This window comes from Poromitra crassiceps (genome assembly GCF_964638095.1).
Source record: "Poromitra crassiceps genome assembly, chromosome: 2".
Lineage (NCBI taxonomy): Eukaryota > Metazoa > Chordata > Actinopteri > Beryciformes > Melamphaidae > Poromitra > Poromitra crassiceps.
This window is the reverse complement of record NC_139624.1, coordinates 13,619,678-13,641,163: the sequence shown is the minus strand read 5'-3', so window position 1 is coordinate 13,641,163 and position 21,486 is coordinate 13,619,678. Positions and strand designations below refer to the sequence as shown.

At 45.0% G+C, this 21,486-nt stretch overlaps 1 protein-coding gene across 1 annotated transcript in view; it reads left to right on the top strand.

Moving 5' to 3' along the window:
• The window catches only part of LOC310798442 (NACHT, LRR and PYD domains-containing protein 1-like), a gene marked incomplete at its 5' end in the record, with an annotated part of 90,008 nt that overhangs the window by 39,552 nt on the left and 28,970 nt on the right, over window positions 1-21,486 (top strand). The gene's annotated exons all lie outside the window — the stretch shown is intronic.

Genomic DNA, 21,486 nt, shown 5'->3' with positions numbered 1-21,486 from the left:
TGATGTCATCAGTGATGTGAAGTTGGGCAATTGTGCCAATAGAGCAGGCGGGCAAGGAAGTGCAGCAGGTGAACTGCAGGGCACGTGAGGTCGCGCAGTGTCCGAGCCTAACCAAAATCCCCATACAAAAATCCCATCCTGCTTCAGCTACGAACCGGCTGCAAAAACATTATGAATGGTGGTGAACGGCAAGAGACGATATATAAAGACACTATGAAACTCACATTGCACATTTTGTATTACAGTGAACAGTCATAGTAATAGTATTATGCAATATGCTCTACAGTGGACAGTTATGGAAAAATGCAAGAACGCTGTAGTAATTGTGTCAATATAATGATGTTGTTGTTTCAAAGTTCTCACCAAACCTACCTCTTGTGTGTTTTTTGGTATAAGTTATGTTGTGTTAATGTCATTGCTGTAATGGCAGAATATCTCTCCGGGGAAGTACCCCCCTCCCCCTCAGGGCTTAAAATTCACTTTGCAAACTCAAATTCCCCCTTATGTTCTTCAGATAGGGGGGATTTATAGACTTTGGGTTTTTTTTTTCAGCCGATACGATAACAGATACGATACCGAATAATAATTTCACATTTTTGTTTTTACTTAACCTGTAGTTTATGCACACCTGGGGTATTATAATATGAGTGTTTTAGTAAAGTGTATCACTCAATACAAAAAATAAAGGCTTTAATACAACCGGAAGCCTATCGCTACGTTCACACAGGGCACCTACGCCTTGCCTTGCCTCAACCCACGCCTACGCCTACAGACCTTGAGCTGCGCGTGAACCTATCACACGCTTTTGCGATCACACTGCACGCCTATTCCACGTTCACCTGAGCCGAGTCACAAGCGCCTCTCCTCTCTCCAGAGTGTTTTTTTTGGTCACGTGTGGTCCCGAATTGTCATGGGTAGGTAAAATAAATCGGATATATTTAATGTGCTATTGATGCTGGATATGTATGGGTGACTGCTGTCATAGAGAACTGGATGCTGTTGTACTAAGTGGATTCACTTTTCATTGTCCATCTTGCTTCTTCGGTCGCTATTCTCTCTCCTGAAGATTTGTTTACCGACGGGTAGAGCTGCAACTATCGATTCTTTTAGTAATCGAGTATTCTACCGAATAATCCATCGATTAATCGAGTAATCGGATAAGAACCCTTTTTTGTGTTTTCAAAGGCTTATCGTAAATATACACCAAAAAATAAGATAAATCTCTTCAAATAAACAACTACATTAGTTTCTTTCTTAGAAAAAACAACATTTTGATTTTTAAATTGCATAGAACTGGCAGTGGCACCATTCATCTTTTCAACCTGACGTTTGAGTTCTTCCAGTGTACAGCAACCGTTAAATAATATGAATGAATGGCTTAGGGACTGCTCGTTATTTATGAGAGGGGGGGGTATGGTGCAAATGTAGCAGTGTGATGTTGTCACGCTAGATTGGACTTTTATTTTCATTTGCACTGTTAAGCATACAGGAGACTCTTATTGTGAAAGGGTAAAGTGACCAAACCATTCTGTTTATTTGTATGGGTGACTTCCTGGTTGTATATTAATTATTTACGGGACACTGCGTCAGTTGATGGCGAGATGTATATTACGGAAGTCATTACAAAGTAGATCAAGTTTGTGCATCACGTTTAGCACTTGAGTAGTGAATGTAAGGAAGAGTTGGTCGAGATGGACTAGTCCATAGCGTGCAGATCTTCCGCAACCCGCCAATTTGCGCTCAATCTGCATTGGACTTTGAGAGAGACGGTATGCATTCCTATGTCTTGTCACTGTTTTAGTTAATTACAATATATATAGTCTTTTTTACTTACCATCGATGGTATTGTTAATGCCAGTAATTAGTTCACGATTTGTGCTGCAATTTCCATGTCTTGTTGTTCATTCTTGTGCATCAAAGTTCTAGAAAACATGAAAGGAACTGTTGTAGCCTTCCTGTCGTTGCTTAGTCTTTATAGTGATGCACAGTTTACAAGATTTCCACCACTGTCATGTATTGAGAATAGTATTGCTGGTGATTAACAGGTGCTGTTGAGCATAATATGCAGACCTGCTGAAAGCTGCATCCTGATCCATGTTTCATTATTGCTCAATACAGGTATGTTGGGTGTTTGTTTTTATTTATTTTTATTTATTTAAAGGAATATTGCACACTTTTCTGTACCTTAATTTCTATGGTTTTTGTATAATTTATTTGACTGAAAAAGCACAATGGTGTCTTGTAACAATGTGGGTGTCACACTCACTGTGTGAGGGTGCCCAAAATGGAATCTGCATTGGACTTTGAGAGAGACGGTGCTGTTGAGCATAATATGCAGACCTGCTGAAAGCTGCATCCTGATCCATGTTTCATTATTGCTCAATACAGATATTGATACCTACCCAGTCGTCGTGGCGTCTTCATTCCTATACACAACGCAGAGTGAACCCCGCTACAAAACTGGTGCCGTGACCCGTCGACTGGTTAGCAGAAGCCAACCACCGCTGTTGCTGAGCCACGCCGTTCTTCTCCAGCTGTGCCGAGGGGGTTCTGGGGAACTCGGATCCTTTGAAGAGTACACCTCTATCGGTGTTGAAGTTTTATTGGGGATTTTGTTTACTGATTATATATTTTTATTTTCCAAGTGTCAAGTATTACTTTTATGGAGACTTTCTATGCCGGGGGGGTCTCTGGACCTAATACCGGGAGTATGAGTGCTGGGAGGGGCAGAGGTGTTCTAATGTATACGCCAATTGCACAGTCTACTCCAGGGAATCATGTGTTTTCAAGCCCTGAACATTCTGGCAGAGGGAGGAGTGGGTTGGTTGGTTCCCCTGGATTTGATGCCCCACCTTTGATTTTCACCCCTGGTAGGTCCCCTGCTGTTCCCCCACCCGTTAGTATTGGCAATACTGGTATTGACACATCCTCCAGTCAGTTGGCCGACCTGGTCAAGGCCATTGGTACTGAGATAGGAGAATCCATTAGGATCAGTTTGATGCAAAACAGAGCTCCAGTGCCTTCACCTGTAATAACCCCTGATCAAGTTCCACATGTTTCTCATTTTGACCAATGTGGTGCTACTGTGATTGATGCTTCTAAGATCAATCTTGTACTACGTTCTGAGGTAAATGCCCCTCCTTACTTTCGAGGTGACAGTTCAGATAAGTGTTCTGTATTTGAGTGGGAGGAGCTGATGAGGACATACCTCAAGAAAAAAACATGTAGTGGGTCTGAACAAGTGGAGGAAGTTATGAACAAACTGATGGGGAGGGCAAGAGATGTAACCAAGGTTTGGATACGCAGCAACTCAAGTGTTAGCGATGTGAATGTTATTTTTAGCATTCTGAGGCAGCATTTTGGGGATACTGTTCAGTCAGACCTGCCGTTAGCGGATTTTTATGCTGTCACACCATATGCAAATGAGGGGCCCCTTGATTATTGGATTAGGCTTAACAAAGCTGCAGAGATCACGGAGCAGTGTCTTACTAGTAAGGGAGAGCCTAAGACTGACCTAAGTCTACACCTAGTTCTCATGTTCATCCGCAACTGCCCTGATAAGGAGCTGGCCCTAGTGTTCAAAAGTAAGCCCTCTCGTGAGTGGACAGCACATGAAGTGCAGGATCGCTTGGATGAATATTTAAAGGAACATAAGGTTAGTCGGGGCAGGGTGTCGCAGCACACTGCTGCTGCGATTGGACAGTCACCACAGGGGAGGACTGATCCCGACGATAAGCCAAATACGTCTACCTTCGTATGTACCTCTGAACCAGAACAGCTGTCTTCAGGGTCCGATAGCAGCACGATGGGTAAAGTCCTGAGTCTGTTAGAAATGGCATTAGCCAGCAACACTCAGTCTGTGCACAAGGGGTACCGTAAATACCCTCACAAACAAACTTATGAGTGTCAGGTCTGTGGTAGTAAGGAGCACAACACTAGAGTGCACTGTAGGATGAACAAACTGTGCTTCACATGCTTCTCCCCAGGGCACCTCAGTATAAACTGTGGACAGACCGCTCCGACACAGTTTCCGGGTCAGAGCCAAGCCGGTCCGTCTCAGGGAAACTAGAAGGCCTCCATTCAGAGGAGGGCAGTGTAGGCCTGTGTAATTTCCCCTCCAATTGTGATGATGATAGTCAGTCGGTGTACACGTCGGTTTGTGAAGCAACACCCAAAGACAAAACAGTGATTTTTCAAAGTGTAACAAGAACATCCAAGAGTGACAGTCTTTTTTTTACCACCGTGGTAGCAGGGGATAAGGTTGAGCTACAGGGGATGTTGGATAGCGGGTCCATGGCTACTTCTCTGCGTGCAGATATTGTTCCTCGGCTGAGGGAGGCGGGAGTAGTAGCTGGTGACTTGATGTCCTCTGCTGACGTTATCCTTGTGGGGTGTGGTGGGAAACAGACTAGTCCAGTTGGGATGTGTGAGCTGAAACTTAAGTTATTTGGGTTTGATTACCTTGTGCCAGTCCTGATAGTTGAAGGTCAGGTAGATGAGCTGATTGTAGGCACAAATGTGATGAAGCCTCTCATCAAACAGTTCAAATCCGACAAGGCCTACTGGCAGATACTGGCGAAACCCGAGTCATCACGTCCAGACGAGAATAGCCAGTTTATTGGGTTCCTGGCCAACCTTGAGAGATGGAGGGGGGAGGAGATCCCTGACAAAGTGGGAACGGTAAAGCTAAAACAAGCCGTAACCCTTGAACCTATGAGTGAGCATGTAGTGTGGGGCCGTCTCCCACCCAAGACTAAACTCTCTATGGGCAGTACTGTTATCGTAGAGCCAAGCACGTCTCGCTGTGTGCACCGTAACATACTAGTAGGCAGGGTAGCTACACCTCTGTGGGGGGACGGGTGGCTTCCAGTTAAGATTATCAATCCGACTACATCTGTCATCACCTTGAGAAGGAATGCCAAAGTGGCTGACGTCTACCCATGCATTGCTCTGGAAGACTTTGACAATGACACAGAAAAGACAATCACTCAGAATGTGAGTAAAGTGAGCAGTGGCAGCTCTCATGGCAGTTTAACAGCTAAGAGCTTTGGGGGTGACTGTACGACGAGCAAGAACGAAAGACTGACTGGTCTGGGGCTCCAGAACCTATCTGTAGATGACTGTGAGGTGTCGCCGCTCTGGAAAGAGAAAATGACTGACTTGATCGAGGAGTATGAGGATGTGTTCTCTAGACATCACATGGACTGTGGTGAAGCCAGCAGCTTCTGTCATCGCATCCAGCTGTCTGATGACCGGCCCTTTCGACTGCCTTATCGAAGGCTCTCTCCCGCTCATTATCAAAAGCTGAGGGAGACCCTAGATGAGATGGAAGTGAGGGAGATTATCAGGAAGTCTAGTAGCGAGTATGCGTCCCCACTTGTCCTCTGCTGGAAAAAGAATGGTGACCTGAGATTGTGCACAGATTTCAGGTGGCTAAACGCTCGCACAGTCAAAGATGCACATCCCTTGCCTCATCAGGCCGATGTTCTTGCCGCGCTGGGAGGCAATGCCTTTTTCAGCACCATGGACTTAACATCTGGATATTACAACGTCCCTCTACATGAGGATGATAGGAAATATACAGCTTTCTCCTCTCCGCTTGGTTTACATGAGTATAACCGCATGCCTCAGGGACTTTGTAACAGCCCGGCTACCTTCATGAGGATGATGCTCTCGATCTTCGGAGATCAGAATTTCCAGTCTCTTCTCTGTTATTTAGATGATTTACTCGTTTTTGGTAGATCTGAGGCAGAGAGCTTACAGCGACTTGAGATGGTGTTCCAACGTCTAAGAGGGCACAACTTGAAGCTGTCTCCATCGAAGTGTCACTTCTTAAGAAAGTCAGTTAAGTTTTTGGGGCACATTGTCTCTCAGGAAGGGATATCCACAGATCCAGCTAAGGTGCAGGCCATCGTCGGTGTGACTGAGAGCGATATTATGGAGCCAGATGGTGTCACTCCATCTGCTACAAAAATCCACTCATTCTTAGGCATGGTAGTGTATTATCAGCATTACATTGAGAACTGCTCCGTTGTAGCAAAACCGCTGTTTCAACTGACCACTGGTGGGAAGAAGCCACGGAGAGGGAAGGGAAAGAAGCGAGCCGCTCCGCCTCGTAAACTCATTGCGGCCGATTGGACGACTGAGTGTAGGGAGGCGTTTAAAGCCTTAAAAGTGGCATTGATGGAGCAAGCCCTGTTAGCTCACCCCGATTTTTCGAAGCCTTTCTTACTCTCCGTTGATGCATCTTCTAGTGGGCTTGGGGCGGTACTTTCACAAGTGCAGGAGGGTCATGTAGCAGCTAGGCCCATCGCTTTTGCGAGTAAATCTCTGAATCATGCCCAGTCTAAATATCCAGCTCATAGGCTCGAGTTTCTCGCCATGAAGTGGGCTATTCATGACAAGTTCAGTCACTGGCTGCGGGGACATAGGTTTACAGTGTGGACAGACAATAACCCGCTTAAGTACATCCTGACAAAGCCAAAACTCGACGCATGCGAACAGAGATGGGTGGCTAAATTAGCGCCTTTTGATTTTGACATTCAGTACATACCTGGGCCCAAGAATACAGTAGCAGACGCGTTGAGCAGGGAGCCTTTTGTTAGTCGTAGGGTGATGCATAGACTGACCAGAACGCCATATGATGTCCTACTGGGGGAAGCTAGGGGTCTGCAGGTGAATGATGTTCAGAACATGTTCCGTCTTAGCTGTGAAGAGCCCGAGGGAAGAGGTCTAGCGTCGTTCATTCAGAGCTCAGTTAGGGTTTGTGGGGATGTAGCAAGCGACAGTGGGTTGGTAACCCGCGAGGAAGTGTCAGCTGTGCTCCACACTCACCGCCGCTGGGAAGATGGTGCAGTAATGAGAGCAGTCTCCCATTTACAGCAGATGGAGCAGTTAATGTCAACAGGACAGAGCCCATTGCCAGCCTTTACTCACGAAGAATTATATGATAAGCAATGTCAGGACCCTGTTATCAGTAGAGTCAAATTCTTTGTAGACAGAGGCCGCCGCCCATCTAGAAGAGAGAGAGTTCATGAGTCAAAAGAAACCAACCGCACGCTTAGACAATGGGGAAAGCTCGCTACTCGTTTAGGACTGTTGTACCGCGTTTCAAAACACTCCGTGAGCAAGAAGAAGACATTCCAGTACATTGTGCCTACTGCTCTGAGAGGCCAAGTGCTGAAGGGGGTTCATGATGATGCCGGCCATCAAGGTCAGCAGCGCACGCTGTGGCTGACCAGGCAGCGCTTCTACTGGGATTCTATGGAACATAACGTTAAGGAGTATGTGAGCCACTGTAAGAGATGTGTACTGAGCAAATCACCTGAGCCTGAGGCTAGAGCTCCGCTTGTATCTATAGTCACCACTGCACCACTTGAATTAGTCTGCATTGATTTCTGGTCAGCCGAGGACGCCAACAACAAGTCCATTGATGTGTTGGTAGTGACAGATCATTTTACGAAGCTTGCATGCGCTTACCCATGTCCAAATCAGTCTGCCAGGACAGTGGCCCGTGTGCTGTGGAATAATTTCTTCTCCATCTATGGCTTCCCAGCATGCATTCATTCTGACAGAGGGGCTAACTTCGAGAGCTCACTCATTGCAGAGCTGCTTCAGATGGCGGGAGTTAATAAATCCCATACCACGCCATATCACCCTATGGGAAATGGACAGGCAGAGCGATTCAATCGCACTTTGGGTAGTCTGATTCGCTCCCTGCCACCTCGGTCTAAAGTGAAATGGCCCCAGATGTTAAACACACTGACATTTGCTTATAACTGCACGGTCCATGAGACTACCGGACTTCCACCCTTCTTCTTGATGTTTGGCCGTACTCCAAGGCTGCCTGTTGATGTCATGTTTGAAAGCGTCCTCTTAGATGGAGATACAGTGGATATGGACAAATATGTCCAGTCTCTGAAGAAAGATCTGAGAGAAGCGGTGACACTGGCTCAAAAACACACTGAGAAGCAACAGTCCAGGCAAGCTGAGGTGTACAACCGTCAGCTAAAGGGACATTCTGTGGAGAAGGGAGATAGGGTCTTACTAGCAAACAAGGGGGAGCGTGGGAAGAAAAAGCTAGCTGATCGCTGGGAGGAAGCTGTATACATTGTGGTTAGTAAAAATGATGCACTGAATGTATATGGTATCCGTCACCCCGTAACGAGCAGAATTAAGACTGTTCATCGAAATCTAATTATGCCTGTCAACTTTCTGCCCCTGCCATCATGGGGTGAGCTTGAGACTGAGGCGCCCTCCACCAGCACTATTCCGAGTCAAGAGATGACAGAGGAATCAGATCAGGATGAGTGGAGTGAGGTTAGAACTGCACGATGGGTCGCTCACCTTTCCAATTCCTGTGCAGGTGATACAGACAACAACGTGGACGGGACAGAGATGTCAGAATCAGCAGGGGAGCATGTGGGAAATGGGGAAAGTGACCAGAGACGGGACTTTGACGATCACAGGATCATACCTGACACACTTACTAGTGAGGAACATGCATGTGGACTGGACGGACTGGACATAGAGGTCGGATCGGATGATTCGTCCTCAGTGATTGTGTATCAAGATAGTGATCAGTCGTCAGACACAACCACTGTAGGATCTCTCAGTGTAGGGGTGACTGTCCCGGAGAAGGACTTAAGTGATGCACCTTTACCATTACATGTGACTGAGCCTGAGCCGGTCACTGTCATCGACCTGCCGAGTCAAGCTGGTGATGCTCGAGGGGAGGGGTTTCGTACCAGGCTGGGTAGGTTGGTCAGGCCAGTTAACAGGTTTATTCAGACAATGTCCACGCAAAGGGTCAAGACTTTACTGTCATCTTAGCGTGGGATCTTTAGGCCAAAAATTTTTTTCTCCCCTTTCGCTTTTGTTTTTGTTTGTTTGTTTTTGTGTAGTCTAACTTCCTTCGAGTCATATTGGGAGTTGCAGACCTGCGTGGTCATCGCTGTCTATTGCATTAGGCATAGCTAGGTAACTTTGGGTGTACTTCATGAGTATAATTATGTACATGGCATGTTTTTCTGTGGTTAGGTGAGGGATTAGCTACCCCTTGTCTTCCCTGATCCTTTACGGGATAGCTTTTCAGCTGATCGACCTCTTGTGGTTTAGAATGAAGGGAGTACACCTGGTTACAGGTGACACTGTAGGGATGGTCATTCAATGTGATTCTGTTTTTTTTTTTTTTCTTTTTTTTTTTCTGTTTTGTTAAGGGTACTGACGTGAGCCCTGTTCACGATCTAGCGTAAAACAGTGGGGGTGAATGTAGCAGTGTGATGTTGTCACGCTAGATTGGACTTTTATTTTCATTTGCACTGTTAAGCATACAGGAGACTCTTATTGTGAAAGGGTAAAGTGACCAAACCATTCTGTTTATTTGTATGGGTGACTTCCTGGTTGTATATTAATTATTTACGGGACACTGCGTCAGTTGATGGCGAGATGTATATTACGGAAGTCATTACAAAGTAGATCAAGTTTGTGCATCACGTTTAGCACTTGAGTAGTGAATGTAAGGAAGAGTTGGTCGAGATGGACTAGTCCATAGCGTGCAGATCTTCCGCAACCCGCCAATTTGCGCTCAATCTGCATTGGACTTTGAGAGAGACGGTATGCATTCCTATGTCTTGTCACTGTTTTAGTTAATTACAATATATATAGTCTTTTTTACTTACCATCGATGGTATTGTTAATGCCAGTAATTAGTTCACGATTTGTGCTGCAATTTCCATGTCTTGTTGTTCATTCTTGTGCATCAAAGTTCTAGAAAACATGAAAGGAACTGTTGTAGCCTTCCTGTCGTTGCTTAGTCTTTATAGTGATGCACAGTTTACAAGATTTCCACCACTGTCATGTATTGAGAATAGTATTGCTGGTGATTAACAGGTGCTGTTGAGCATAATATGCAGACCTGCTGAAAGCTGCATCCTGATCCATGTTTCATTATTGCTCAATACAGGTATGTTGGGTGTTTGTTTTTATTTATTTTTATTTATTTAAAGGAATATTGCACACTTTTCTGTACCTTAATTTCTATGGTTTTTGTATAATTTATTTGACTGAAAAAGCACAATGGTGTCTTGTAACAATGTGGGTGTCACACTCACTGTGTGAGGGTGCCCAAAATGGAATCTGCATTGGACTTTGAGAGAGACGGTGCTGTTGAGCATAATATGCAGACCTGCTGAAAGCTGCATCCTGATCCATGTTTCATTATTGCTCAATACAGATATTGATACCTACCCAGTCGTCGTGGCGTCTTCATTCCTATACACAACGCAGAGTGAACCCCGCTACACAGGGGCGACTTTGTTTTCGTTTTTTTCCTTCACCTTCCCCAGATCTCTAAATATTTTTCCATGTCCCTCCCTGAGTGACTGGAGATAAATGCATGACCTTCCCTCCACCATAAATAACCACACTTTATCATATTCACACAAAAGGTAGTAGGCTACTGAAGAAAATATGACCTTTTCCGATGATTTGGCTACATTTCATAGCGCCCTATGACATCGGGGGAGAGAGGGGGCGGGGGGCATATAACTTTAGTACCCAGCCCAATAACGACCTCATCTCCTAGTTATAAAGCCGATCACCTGCTCAGTACCGCACAGTCCCGCTCCAGTTTCAATCACAACATGTTCGAAACAGAATGCATCGATGCGTGGCTAATTGAGCCACATATGAAATCTCCCAGCATGCTTTGAGGGTAATAGATTGACAAGAAATAGCAACCAAATCAGACTAAATAGGCCAAGTGGTAGATATAAATAATGTTTATGTTAGCACATGCAATTGTAGAACATTTCAATTTTGGACAAAATAAAACAATAAAAATGAAAACACAACCCTATGTGAAACATGTATGTAATCCAGGTGCTATATATATCCCTTGCAGATTTAACGTTATTTGGAAGAGTGACACTGATGCACTGTGATGTCCGCTCCAGCCTCCAATAAGACTTGGCTTAGCTACTTCATGTGCACGCCCACAATTTTGTTGCCAGCTGCTGCGAGAGAGAAGGAAGAGAAACGAGCATGCAGCCGACTCTGCTGAGCTCATGTTACTATTTGTAGTGAGCAATGCCCATTGCCCAGGCGTTTAAACGCAAATTAAAACACCCTGGCCTTTTTATCTCTTTTATTCTTTTGAGCGGAGCAGTGAGTGCGAGCGGGTGAAATCTGTATCGAGCGGTGAGCGGTCTGGAGCGAGTCCAGTCACCATACAGGTAAACCATAGATATAGGGGAGTAAACACGAATTTTGGAACGAAAAAACGCATTTAAAAATATATACAAAATACAAAAAATGAAAGTTGTATAACCCTCCCTAAAGCCAAAATAAAAAACACAAGTCCTTCCCCAGTACTCAAAAAAATATTTGATATCCCTCCCCCTTTCTGCACCATACCCCCCCTCTCATAAATAACGAACAGTCCCTTACTAGCTAGTTTACATCCTTCATTTACCTTACAGCTGCATGACACACACACTCTTTCTCTCTCACACATACTCACTCTCTTTCTCTCTCACACACCAACAGGCTAGTGTGATCACACACACACACACACACACACACACACACACACACACAAAACGCTGTTAAATTAGCCGCTAACGTTAATGTTAGGTTGAGCTTTGTATTTCTCACAGAAAACGGTCCAAACTTCTCAGAGAGAGCGGTCGGTATTCACTAAAGCCTTCATATCTCAGGCTCTGTAGTACATAGAAACATAAAAATAAAAAGCATTTGAGAGCTTAACCCTTTGGCTTTTCGTATTATATTTGCTCTAATGTTCATTAAAAAAAATCTTAAAAATCTTTAACCCCAAAAAATAAAAAGATTCTAATGCATTTTAAGACATGTTAATAAAGATTACGGCAAATGTAACCCTTCCAAATAAAAAGCCACGGGTTTAAGCTGTCAAATGCTTTTTATTTCATGTTGATAGCTACTATACAGGCTGAGGAAATACGTTATGTTGAACCCTTGACAATTACTGCAGCAACGTTAGCGTTAACGCTAACGTTAACGTTAGCGATCTCTGTTTTGCAGTCGTTGTGAAGACAGTGAAAAGCCCCGTTATCTAACAACTACAACTGCAGTGAAACAACTTATCCAGCTAACGCTAGCTAATTAAATAACGTTATCTGATGTTGTAGTCGATGCCTCTCTCAACGTTACAGCTGAGGAGGTGCTGCTAACATTAGCTGCGGTGCGCTGCCTGCTTCATTCACCCTCAGCCTATCTAGTAATACGTTACAGTCTTCAGCATTTAGCTACTGTAAATATATCTTGTGTTTGACCATGCTTCCTCAAGTTTGAGGTGTTTCCCTGGCCAGCTTTGCAATTCACATCACAAATGTTGCAACCAGTGTTGTCTGAGTCTATCTTGGGAAAGTGTAGCCACATTTTCGGCTGCTCCCGTTTGTTGACGTTTCAGGTAGAGTGACGGACTGACGTAACGCGCTCTCACGTGTTGCCTTAAGGTTCCGTCGGAATTTCTATTTTACCCACTCTCTTCTATTACTCAGATGCGTGTCGAGGCGAATCATTTTGGCCTCGATCAATTTAATTATTCGAGTTATTCGAGGTACTCAAGGAATCGTGACAGCTCTACCGACGGGGAGAAAGCCCCACGTGATAGCCACCCGTCAATCTCTGTCTCTCTCTCTCTCTCTCTCTCTGCTCAACATTGTTGTAGTAACACCATTTTATTTTGAAATTCAGTTGACTTTGTCATTTCCCACGGATATTGTCATTGTTTTTCCTTCATGGCTTGACAGAAGAAGTCTGCCTTCACGTGCCTAGTCGGCTTGAAAATAGAACTCACGCCTAAACGATAAAATCGGTGCAGGTCAGGCAAGGCGTGGGTACACGCAAGGTTCACACTGAGGCGCCCTGTGTACACAGCCTCGTGACTAGAAAGGACGTCTATTTAAAAGCGTGGGTAAAGGCAAGGCATAGGCAAGGCTTGGGTGCCCTGTGTGAACGTAGCCTATGGCTGCTGCTTAGTCTCCAGATAAAACACAATGACAAAACACATATATTAGAGTCTTATTCAGGGATGCAAAGTCATGGATAGTTAAAAAGGTGACAGATTCCAGGGCAGACACAAAATCATTCACTTAAGTGCCCTATTTTGGGATGAAAAAGGTGACTCACTGTTACTTAAAGGTGACTCGTTTGCATCCCTGCTTATTCTTATTCGCTTCAGGTTATATTATTTTAGTACGGCCATTTTCTCTTTGCAAATGAGGCAGGCGGCATTCCCTTTGAACTCGACAAAAAAATAATCACTCTCCCACTTCTCCTGAAACTGTCTGTGCTCGTCATCAACCTTTCTTTTGCCTTTTGACAGCGACATGTTCACTTCTCAACAAAAGACAATATTTTAGCATGCAAATGTTTTTCTTTCCACTTGGTTTTTCACTCGGGTGAACCAAATGGGGTCATCCCTATGTTCCCCGGGTCCTATGTTCCCCGTTTTTCCCAAATGGTGTCCACCCGCTATGCCGACCACCCGCAATGCCGACCTTAGGTTTAGGCGTGGGGGTGGGAGAGGTTAGGTTTTGGGTTAGGGTCTGGGGGAGGTTAGGTTTAGGCATGGGGGGAGGTTAGGTTTGGCGTGGGGGCTGGGGGTAACTGTCTGCCTTTCCGAAGCCCTGCCACTCCGAACATTAACTTCCATTATTCGGACTGGCGGTCGTTCACCTTTTTTTCATAGGCCCCACCATTACGAAAATTCCTGCCTTCATTATTCGAAATGTCGGCCCTTCCTCGTTTTTCTAAAGGAGCCGCCATTCAGAAGTGCCGACCTTAGGTTTAGGCGTGGGGGTGGGAGAGGTTAGGTTTTGGGTTAGGGTCTGGGGGAGGTTAGGTTCAGGCATGGGGGGAGGTTAGGTTTGGCGTGGGGCTGGGAGAGTAAATAAATAAGTTATGTTTATACAGCAGCTTTCACAGACAGTCAAATCAAGTTCGGAGTGGCGGACCTTATGGAAATCGGAGTGGTGGGATTTCTGAGTGGCAATATTTCTGAGTGCCGATATTTCGGAGTGGCAGAACGTCGGAGTGGCAGCACGTCGGAGTGGCAGCATGTAACCGGGGCTGGGAGAGGTTAGTGAAAAACGGGGAATATAGAACCCGGGGAACACATAGACATGATCCCAACCAAATCACCAGGCCACTGGCCTGGAATGTGAAGCTGTGTTGCCAGATACTGCTGACGGTTTCCAGCACAAAGAGTTCAAAACCCGCCAAAATGCACACAAAACCGCCCAAGGAACTGCACATGGAAATTTATCTGGCAAACCCTGGTGTGAAGTGTGTCCACACGCTGTCAGAGTAAAATGATTGATTGACTGCTTATTGATTGATTGTTGATCATTGTAGACTTTGTTTAATTATGATCTAGCTGACATGCATAGCTCACATCTTAGGCACTCACTTTGAGTGTCTCTTCTGCTGGGAAGCAGTTTGTTATGTCGAAAAGGTGCCCCACCTGGAGAGGAGGGGATAACGTAGTGTTTTGTCTTCATGGGAAACATCCCATGGAATTGTACCAGTCACCAGTCATCGGAGGGAGGGGGCTGGGGCTGACTATATTTGACATGTAATGTTTATGTTCGGGGCACAATGACTTTGATATTGTGACCCTCTGTACAGAGTTCTGATGATGAAATAAACAAATCCTTATTCATTACAAACGAGCAACTAACTTATTGATGGATCAACAAGGCATTTGCCTCGGGAGCGCGCTCTGTGTTTTACAACGAGCGGAGGTGCGGGCCTGATTTCACTATAACTTGTCAATCAAGTGGTGTGGCGGGCCGTGAGTTTGAAACCCCTGGCGTAAACCATTGCGGGATTACTCCCCCTTTATAAATTGAAAATATGCGGGAATTTCCAAAAAGATGCGCCAAATTTTAAGCCCTGCCTCTCTCTCTCTGCCTGTCTGTCTGTCTGTCTGTCTATCTGCCTGTCTGTGTCTATCTGTCTGTCTCTGCCTGTCTGTATGTCTATCTGTCTGTCTGTTTCTGCCTGTCTGTCTCTGTCTGTCTGTCTATCTGCCTGTCTGTATGTCTATCTATCTGTCTGTCTCTGCCTGTCTGTATGTCTATCTGTCTGTCTGTCTCTGTCTGTCTGTCTATCTGCCTGTCTGTGTCTATCTGTCTGTCTCTGCCTGTCTGTATGTCTATCTGTCTGTCTGTTTCTGCCTGTCTGTCTGTCTATCTATCTATATTTTTATGCCTCCGCCGGTGATAGCCAGGCCGGAGGCATTATGGATCTGGGTTGTCCGTCCGTCCGATGTTCGTTAACGCGACATCTGAGGAACGCCTTGACGGAATTTAACAAAATTTGCCTCAAACAATGACTGAGACTCAATGATGATCTGCTTAAATTTTGGTGGTCAAAGGTCAAGGTCACTGTGACCTCTCGAACGCCATTTCCAAGCTTGTTAACGCGATATCTCAGGAATGCCTTGACGGAATTTAATGACATTTGCCTCAAACATCACCTTGGACTCAAGCATGAACTGATTAGATTTTAGTGGTCAAAGGTCAAAGGCCAAGGTCACTGTGACCTCTCGAACACCATTTTCAAGCTTGTTAATGCGATGGGCCCTATCTTCGTACAGGCGATATCCCCTATTAGCGCTTGCGCACCTGTTTGCGCATGCCTTGAAGCAGGGAAGATTACAGTCCGCTGTCCAGGTGTTATGCCGAGTTTTACACCCCAGCGCCGGCAGCATCCCCACCTCACGGGAGCATATTGTAATGATTTATACAGAAATGTAACTGTTTAAAAGTGATATAATTGTCTGGTAGACGTGACCTCCCTGATTTCTAAGTTAAAACAGCCCCGAAATATGTTGGGGATGCAATTCTCGGCGGGGATGCGGAAACGTTCACGTCGCAGGCGCAAATTAGAGCGTTGCCAAAATCATCTGCGCCCCAAAATGCCTGCGCAAACGGGATTTGGGCGGTCTTAACTACCAGGATTATTCACAGGTGTGGCCAGGCAATGCTGGGCATTACGTCAATCAAAACTAATCAGATTCCCGTCTCGCAATGGCTGTTTGCGCGAGGCATGCAATATGCTGTAATTCTCTCCATGCGTAATAGAGACACTGCGTAACGCGTCATCATTCAGAAACCACGCCCAAGATGGGGGAAAACAGAAATCCCCCCTCCAATCCTGGCGTTCTCCTATGTCACATGCATGGTTGCGTGTTGCACAAAAAGATCGTATATACGGAAGATGAACACTCCAACTTACTTCCTTGGAAGCTAGATTAACATTTTTCTTCTCACCAATTCTCAATGGCTTCCTTGTTTTGCTCAGGAGTACAAAAAAACTTTAACTGGCGATTTTTTACATTTGTTGTCTGCGCAGCCCACCACACAACAGCTTTTAGCTATGTTTAATTCAAGGAAAATGACGCTGGTGTGTGGAAATGAACGGAGATTTTCCCCCGTGATGGTCGGGACCTATTTCATGCAGTGTCTCTGTAGAGTGTACTCACTCGTGCGAGGACAGAGAGAGATGGAGAGAGCTTATTGACAGATCGTCTGTGGTGCCAACGACCCTCCGGGTTATGAAGATAAATACCCTATGTCCATTGTCCAACAAGTTTTCTCAATTAATTTCCCTCTTTGCGATGTGATAAAAGTTTCTCAGTGAGTTATAGTTGATTGCCTCACTGAATTATCTGCTAATACCCAATTTTAGCAGCAGAATTTGATGTCCTGGCGTGGCAAGGCTGTCCATAATGACATATCCAAAAGGGATTTTACTTTGCACTGCACTGCGCAGCACGGAGATTATAGTGCGCTTTAGCAGTATTTAGAGCGTAAGAGGTCCTTTTCAAAGCTCTTAGCGCAAAATAATTGCGCGCTGCTGACGATAGGATAATGCCATCTATCCTCACATTTTAGCCTGCTTTGGCATGTGGCATGCCTATGCCCAGTACAATTATAACAGGCATGCGCTTGTGCCCGCCCCCAATTTGCATTGCCCACGGCGTTAAACGAGCGCAAACGCTAAATTACCGCTTTTGGGAAGATAGGGCCCGATATCTCAATATATTTTGGTGGTCAAACGTCAAGGTCACTGTGACCTCTCAAACACCATTTTCAAGCTTTTTAACGCAATATCTCAGGAATGCCTTGACTGAGTTTCATCAAATTTGCCTCAAACGTCGACTTGGGTGCAAGGATGAACGGATTACATTTTGGTGATCAAAGGTCAAAGGTCAAGGTCCCTGTGACCTCTCCAACGCCATTTTCAAGCTTGTTAACTCCATGGGCTCTATCTCTCCCCTGGCCTTAAATTTGCATTTATGGCTTTGCCCGTCGCTATTACTGGTCAGGCGCATTCCCTAATTTTTCCTTGCTGCGCTAAACAGCAGAATCCGCTAACCATTTAACGACGCCTTTTTAAGCGTAGAATTATTCACAAGTGTTGGATTGGTGGTCTCCAGTAAACCAATCACATTCTTCCCTTCCAAGGTCCCGAGATACTCCAGTCCGGTAACCCCGGTTGCGGCTGCATGCTGTCATCTCTTCATGCCAATTTGGATATCTCAGCGCATCACAGATCATAGCCTGAATAAAACGATTCAACCTACAGGCAAATACAGATCTGTTCAGCAGGGCTGATGGTCTCCCTGTACAATATAGAACGTTAACTATCGGTGACATTCATGATACCATCCACTTCCGTGATCTTTATATTGTAAACACATAACTTTCACAATAGTGAACAAGCCCCCCCACTCTGCTCATTCAGGGCAGGCTTAGTTTTATAACTTGTAGGCTACCTGCTGCTCCTGCACATCACAGCACAGGCTAAATGATGCGACATAAATATAGCCTACATTATGTAAAGTCATGGCATAAATGTGTTTTTATTGAAAAAGTACGTGTCAAGTAAGCTAAGTCTTGTTGGAGCGGACATCACAGTACAGCCGTGTTACAGTTGTCACTCGACTATAACACGTATTTGCGACGGATATATATACTGAATAAGGCCTGGTTTTCAAAAGCGTTAACTGCAAAATGAACACCAGTTGGAAGATCGCTTTAGGCTGGTATTTATGGCCGTAACGTTTCTGGCCTATTCTGGCACTGTGCCACGCCTCTTCAGCGTAAAGCGCATTTCGGGGTGTAAAAACATGACGCTATCTTCCCGAGTCAGCGGTAGGCAGGCGTAAAGTGTGTTTTTTTTTAGTTTAAGGCCAGTTTAGCGTCTAAGGCCAGTGGGAGAATAGAGCCCCATATCTCAGAAATGCCTTGACGGAATTTCATAAAATTTGCCTCAAACATTAACTTGGCCTCAAGGATGAACTGATTACATTTTGGTGGCCAAAGTTCAAGGTCACTGTGACCTTACGAACGCCATTCCCAGTTTGTTAACTTGTAATGGCGGTTTGTTAACGCGGTTTGTTAACGCGATATCTCAAGAACGGTTTGATTGAATTTCTCCTGATTTGGCTCGAACATCGACTTGGACGCAAGGATGAACTGATTCCATTTTGGTTATCAAAGGTCCAGGTCACTGTGACCTCTCGAATGCCATTTTCAAGCTTGTTAGCTTGTTAACACGATATCTCTGTCTTGATGGAATTTCTTCGAATTTGCCTCAAATGGCGATTTGGACTCAAGTATGAACTAATGGCGGAGGCATAAATCTGCGGTGCGGTTGTTCTAGTTTAATCCTATTAGAATAGTGCCATGAAGTCCACATGGCCTGGTGGGAGACACGCCACTTACGTGACTGGTTGTGTGTAGTCTTTCCAATTTATAACTTATAATGCAACAGTTTTACCACAAACTGTGACTTTCTTGGCCTGCAAAGTTATCTAAACCTTGTACCCCCCTGGTCCAGCTAATGGATATTTCTTACATTCGCGTAGCGGCCGTTTGGACAATTTTGGCACGAATTGTCTGAAATTAAGGCCAGGTATTTTTTTATTTTATTTTGAAAATTCACCCTCCCACCACTAGAACAAAACCATCCTGGCACCCATAGTGAGACTTACTAACATCGGTCCTCCTTAGGTACAGTGATTGATACCGGTGATTGACTTTCACTATAACCTCCTTTTTGAGACCTCCAGGACATTTTCACAAAATTCATGCATTTTAATTCTTTCTGCTCTCATCCTGGACCAAATACCTTGAAATTTGACCTTAAAATCTAACTTTGGAGTTGCTTGAAAATTTGGTGGAGTTACAAGGCTTCCAAATTCCATTGCATAGTTTTCCCATTGGTTTCAATGTTAATTTTGCACAAAAACAAAAAACAAATTCCGACTCCCAGGTACTTTCAGCAAAAATTATTATTTCTCTGATCTACACATCTCAGCCGAGTCAAGACATCAAATTTGTAGTTTTTATTGTGTTTGCCCCCCCCCCCGCTATTTGCTCAGTGTTGGCACAGCAATCGATTCCATGCAGTTTGACATGAAATACAGTACAGTGATCGCCATGGCAACATGTAACATAAGGTGGGAACCTGGATTTTCCAGTGCAAACTACTCATTTGAAGCATTTAGACTAAAAGTGATGCAGGAATGAAGCTTTTTGTGTGTTTTTTTGTGAAAATTAGCTGTGAGTTGAAAATTCGCACTTTGGTCTTTTTTTCGTTCAAATTTACCTCTTTTGATTGTACATCGTATCTCAGCAACCGTTTGTCGTAGATACTTGCGGCTGGCATGGTTGAAATCAGCATTGAAAAGCAAGTACGGTATATCTCCTCACAGCCATGGCGATCGGGCCTTCTTATAGGGGCCTTCCATATCGTCGCTGTGCAATGAAAGCCACTTATCTCCAAATCGCCAACTTTTCAGGAAATGGGAAAAACCCCGTGCTCATAAAATACTGAACACCACGTTGTCATATTTGACACATGTCTTCATTGTAGACAGTTTATCGCTGAATGTGTCATTACATTATAAATATCTCACCTGAATAAGCTCAAATGCTGTTACCGGATTATCACACGGAGTCTTGAGCACTTTCCTGCGGCCAGACAGCAGCGTGTGGGAGCCTGCGCGAGCACGCGCCGCTGTGCTCCAGGCAGCGGGGACGCGCGGTCGGAGAGCTTCACTCTGCCAAGCCGAGGAGAGTGGCTCTGTCATGGGTTGAGCAGTCCCGGAGTAACGTGACATTATTCTTGTCAGAAACAACTGCGATTTGCATACTTTAAATGAGTTTGCAGCCCAAGGACAACCCGAAAACACCTTATTGATCTATTTACGTCAGACGATGCCAGAATCACACAAAACCAAGCCGAAACACAGCCGGCATTCGGGTCAGCAGCTGCCTGGTGACTTTTCTGGGGAAGTCCTCATGAGGTGGGGCGGAGCATGGAGGTCTGACTGTCACATACGTGATGTGATGGGCGGGTCTAGCATCCAATGGTGGTACGTGTTACATACTTACCCAGTAAAAACGTGTTTTTATTGGTCATTCAGACGCCAAAACCTGCCAGTAGATGCAGGAGAATGGATATATTCCATTTATATTCAAAAGTAAAAATCATAAAAAATGGACTTAGGTGGTTTTCATTGCACAGCGACGATATGCTTGTTCTCTGCACCGGAGCACAGCAAGTCCGATGCCCGGGCAGAGAGGCTCTCAGCCGGCCGGCTGTCATGAGCGTCATGGGTGGTTCCCTGCGTGTCCTTCCTCATCTCGGCCGACAACACGTGTGAGTGTTGACCCGGATGTCAAAACTCGGTCATGACCAGCATCCGGGTAGTGCCCCAGATGCGCATGCGCGTAGTTCTGTGGCCTTCCGTGTCAAAGAGCCGACCAGTTTCTCTGTTTCTCCATGACTATTCCCCGCAGCTCAGCGGCTATCACTGCGGTCCGTGTCTGGATCATTTTTCGAGATTGCATTTTTCTAGGAAACGGAAGGTCAGATCACTATGCCTAGAAAGGAATATACTGTGGAAGTTAGTCTCACGTAGTCAGAGCCACCGTCGACGTCATAAAGCTTCCAGCGACGGAGGTACGGCTGGGTGTCGGTATGACACCTGACAGGTAAGAGCCACACCTCCTTATACAGTGTAACTCCACTGTACATTAAATACAGTAGACTGGCATTTGACGGGTTACAATTCTGGGTAAGCATGAAATGTTGATATGAGGTATGAGGGATGAAGTTACCAATGGATAAGAATCAATAAAAAAATGAAAAAAATAAAAAATTATTAATATAAAAAACAAGTATGAATATCAATATCCAGCTGCTGTACGTAGAGGGCTGCAAGAGTCCTCTGCGAGCAAATGTGCAATTCTCAAAAGATGAAAGATGGAAGAAAATAATTCCTCCACCAAAAATGTGACAAATCCAAGGCTATGATAATCCCACCGGGGAAGATCCAGGTGGCATTTATGGGAAGGGCGGGGGGGGGGGGGGGGGGGTCACATTTTGTGTTTTCTACTGTAAATTTTATTGTACAGTAAGTAC